General features: G+C 49.1%; 1 pseudogene; it reads left to right on the top strand.

Annotated features, from left to right (window-relative positions):
• Positions 1–205: 205 nt before the first annotated feature.
• LOC116543750 lies at positions 206–1,661 on the top strand (annotated as a pseudogene).
• Positions 1,662–4,692: the final 3,031 nt, after the last annotated feature.

Below are 4,692 nucleotides of genomic sequence, written 5' to 3'. Positions count from 1 at the left end.
GTAGAAAGGAGATAGTGAAGATGAGAGGGAATGGAAAACAGTAATACATTATAGAACGAGGAATGAAGCCAAAACCTGGTTCTTCAAGAACATCAATAAAATTGACAAACCTCTAGCCAGACTAAACAGGTGAAAAAGAGAGGAGACACAAATATCCAATGTTGGGGGGATAATGTCCAAGAGAAGTGACACTACTACAGACTCTACAGTCTTAAAAGGACAATAAAGGGATATGATGGGTCATCGTCAGCAAAGCCTGAGTCCTGTCCTCTCGCTCTCCCCCACCCAGGTGGCATGAGCTTCACCACTCGTTCCACCTTCTCCACCAACTACTGGTCCCTGGGCTCCATCTAGGTGCCCAGCCACGGTGCCTGGCCAGTCAGCAGTGTGGCCAGCATCTATGCAGGTGCTGGGGCTCTGGTTCCTGGATCTCCATGTCCTGCTCCACCAGCTTCCGGGGTGGCATGGGGTCTGGAGGTCTGCCTGCAGGGTTGGCTGGGAGTCTGGTAGGAATGGGGGCATCCAGAATGAGAAGGAGACCATGCACAGCCTGAACCACCACCTGGCCTCCTACCTGGACAGAGTGAGGAGCCTGGAGACTGAGAACTGCAAGCTGGAGAGCAAAATAGCGGGAGCACCTGGAGAAGAAGGGACTCCAGGTCAGAGACTGGAACCATTACTTCAAGACCATTGAGGAGCTGAGGGCTCAGATCTTCACAAATACTGTGGACAATGCCTGCACTGTTCTGCAGATGAACAATGCCCATCTTGCTGCTGATGACTTTAGAGTTAGGTATGAGACAGAGCTGGCCATGCGCCAGTCCAAGGAGAACGACATCTGTGGGCTCCACTAGGTCACTGATGACACCAATGTCACTTGGCTGCAGCTGGAGGAAGAGATCGAGGCTCTCAAGGAGGGGCTGCTCTCATGAAGAAGAACCATGAAGAGGAAATGAAAGGCCCACAAGCCTAGATTGCCAGCTCTGGGTTAAGCGTGGAAGTAGATGCCCCCAAATCTCAGGACCTCTTCCAGGTCATGGCAGACATCTGGGCCCGATATGACAAGGTGGGTCAGAAGAACTGAGAGAAGCTGGACAAGTACTGGTCTCAGCAGATTGAGGAGAGCCCCACATTGGTCACCACGCAGTCTGCCGAGGTTGGACCTGCTGAGGTGACGCTCACAGAGCTGAGACGTACAGTCCAGTCCTTGGAGATCAACCTGGACTCCATGAGAAATATGAAGATCAGCTTGGAGAACAGCCTGAGGGAGGTGGAGGTCCACTACACCTGCAGATGGAGCACCTCAACGGGATCCTGCTGCACCTGGAGTCAGAGCTGGCACAGACCCAGGCAGAGGGACAGCGCCAGGCCCAGGAGTACCAGGCCCTGCTGAACATCAAGGTCAAGCTAGAGGCTGAGATTGCCACCTACTACCGCCGCTGGAAGATGGCGAGGACTTCAATCTTGGTGATGCCCTGGACAGCAGCAACTCCATGCAAACCATCCAGAAGACCACTACCCACGGGATAGTGGGTGGCAAGGTGGTGTCTGAGACCAGTGACACCAAAGTTCTGAGACATTAGGCCAGCAGAAGCAGGGGACCCTTTGGGGAGGAGGAGGCCAATAAAAAGTTCAGAGGTCAAAAAAAAAAAAAAAAAAAAGAAAACGAAAAAAGAGATACGACAAACAAATGAAATTCTACAATTTAGATGCAATGGACAAGATTTTTGAAAGACACAAACTACTGAAACCACTAAAAAAAATAGATAGCTTAAATAATACTGTATCTATTATCAAAATTGAATTTGTGCTTCAACATCTTCCCACAAAAACTCCAGGCCCAGATGGCTTCACTAGGAAATTCTATCTAACATTGAAGTGAGAAAAATACCAACTCTAACAAACTCTTTTAGGAAGTTGAAGAGGAGTGAGTACTTCCCAACTCATTTTGGGAGGTTGTCATTACTCTGATATTAAAACTGGCTAATGGTATTACAAGAAAATAAAACTACAGACCAATGTTCTTTAAGAGCAGAGATGCAAATATTTTTAACAAAATTTTAGCAAATCAAATACAAGAACATACAGAAACAACAAGATATCATGACCAAGTGAGGTTTATCCTCAGAAGTACCATTGACCTTAGCATTGAAAATATGACACACTTATGGATAAAAACTAGAAAATGCCACTGAAAGAAATAAAAGAAAATGTAAGTAAATTGGGAGATGTATTGTGTTAATTGGTTGGAAGATACACTTCTTTTTGTTGAGACAGCTGTGTTTCCCAGGGGGGAGTACAGTGGTGTGATCACGTCTCACTGCAGCCTCGAGCTCCTGGGGACAAGAGATTCTCCCACTTTAGCCTCCCAAGTAGCTGGGACTATAGGAACCCACGACCATGTCCAGCTATTCTTTTTTTGAAAGACTCACTCTTTTAAAGATGATTTTAAAATAATTAAAAAATTCTATAGATTCGACACAATCCCAATTAAAATCTCAGCAAGCATTTTTGTAGAAATGTTGTTTGTTCTGAGGTTCATCTTAAAATGCAAAGGTCATATTATACCCAAAACAACTTGGAGAAAGATTAAAGCTGGAGGACGCTAGTGGGCTTGAGGTTTATTATAAGTCGGGCTTGCTGAACACTTTTCGGGCCTCACACCTGGATTCTGAGGCAGAGGCTGCAGGTGGGATCCAGGAATTTGCAATTCTAATAAACCATTTGAAGATGTTTACCAGAGGCAGGCAGGTAGGCAGTCAGGCATCACCTGGGGGATGGCGGAGGTGAGGAGTTTGATCAGATGTCAGATATCAGGGATAAGGAATTATCTCCTAAACCTACTTAACAGTACTCCTGTTGAAACTGGATTCTGCAGGGAAGTACGTGACAGGCCTTGTTGAGTAGAAGGCTCAAGGGAGCCTGGTTAAAGTTTGGTCAAGCAAAGAATCTTGATTGGTGTCTTGGCTTGGCTTCTTGGAGTTTTCTGGATCTCTGGTTCAATGTCTTTTGTAATCACATCTTCAAGTATTCATTCTGACCTATTTCTTTCCTGCTTCTGGTCCTCAATCACATGTGTGCTAGTGTGCTTGGTAGCACTCAGGCTCTTGGATACTTTTTTTGGTGGGTTTGTTTACATGTTTCCGTGTTCCATTGTGGGTCATTTTACTGGCCTATCAAATTGCATGGTTTCCTTCCTCAGCCATAGAGTTGACTAATAATCCTACTGAAGAGAGTCTTCACGTTTTGCCATGTTTTCTCATATCTAAAATTTCCTTTTTATCTTTTTCACACAACTTTTCTCTCTGCTGAAATTCCCCCTGTATTCAGGCATGTTGCCACCTTTTCCATTATAGCATATGTTAGTGATACATCCATTTATTTGTTTATTTATTTTTTTAAAAAACTATTTACTTGTAAATTTTTATTTTTCTGTATCTTTGTCATAAAGAGTCTGTCTACATTTTTTGGTGACTGTTGACAGCTTCTGAGCTCCAGCCCTCCTTTCCCTCTGCCTAGCATTTGGGCCTGCTGATAAGAAAGCCCAGGTTTTCCCTCCTCAGGTTCTTGCAAGAGATCCAAACCATGCAATCCCTACCTGTGCACAGGAATCTTCACCTGGGGTCATCCCCTACCACCATGAATCCTCAGGACTGTTCCAAAGCTGTCAAGCCAATTTTGGGCCTGCATGGGACATGTGTCCTGATCTCCCCAGAATGCCTCATTATGTGGGTAAAATAAACCTTGTAATACTCTCCTGTGGTATGTGTTGGCCTCATTAGTTTCAACATGTGAACCAAACTTGGGGTCAGAATCCATCCTCCATAGAGAGTGGCCACGAAAAACTGACAGCAAGTTTCAACATTTAAGTCATCTCTGCGGCTGGTCCTGTTGATTATTGTGTCTGTTGACAGTGGTGTGTGTGTGTGTGTGTGTGTGTGTGTGAGATCATCTCTGGATGCCAGACATCCTGCCCAGAGCAGCAGGGGCCGAGGCACATGTGATGATGCGCGGCGTTCATCTCCCCTCCTCTCAGGCCTCAGTGTGGTGCTGAGTCGGTCTGGTCAGACGTTAGCCGGGCTTGAGCTGTGTCGTCCATGGCGCCCTTCCTGGCAGCACTGGCTTCAGGCGCCTCCAGCGTGACCTTACGTGACCTTGCGTGGCGCCATCTTCAGCCTTCCCGGTGCATCTGCACCCACCGGCGGCCCTGGGGCTTTTTCTCCTCAGCCGACTGTGTCTGGTGGTCTCCTGGGGCTCCGAGTTGAGGGTGGGCAGACTTGGTTCTCCGCGCAGCCCCAGTCTGAGAAGCCCGCGTCGCTGGGACGCACAGTCCAGGCTTTCTCGGCGACCTGCCCCTCCTCCCCCCACAGCTCCCCGCTGCCCGTGTGGGTGGTGGGTCCTGCGGGGGACGGAGGGGACCCTGAGGGGTCTGGGTGCAGCGCTTCCTGCGTCTCCTCCAGGAGTGGGCGCTTCCCCTTCACCTCTCCCGCCACAGCCCAACTGCCTGCGCCCTGCCGACAGCAGGTCTGCCGCCCCCAGCGGGTGGCATCGCTCCGCAGGCGGGAAAGGCCTGGGTGGGCTCCGCGCGTTTCCTCCAGCCGGGGGCGCCGCGCCTGCACCCGGGAGCGTCCTGGGAGCCGCCCGCCAGTCCGCAGGGCCAGTGGAGCTCCGGCGGCTCCTGCAGGGGACGCG

The sequence above is a fragment of the Sapajus apella genome, unplaced genomic scaffold (assembly GCF_009761245.1).
Source record: "Sapajus apella isolate SASKATOON/1434 unplaced genomic scaffold, GSC_monkey_1.0 scaffold194, whole genome shotgun sequence".
NCBI classification, from domain to species: Eukaryota; Metazoa; Chordata; class Mammalia; order Primates; family Cebidae; genus Sapajus; species Sapajus apella.
This window is presented reverse-complemented; position numbering and strand designations above follow the sequence as displayed.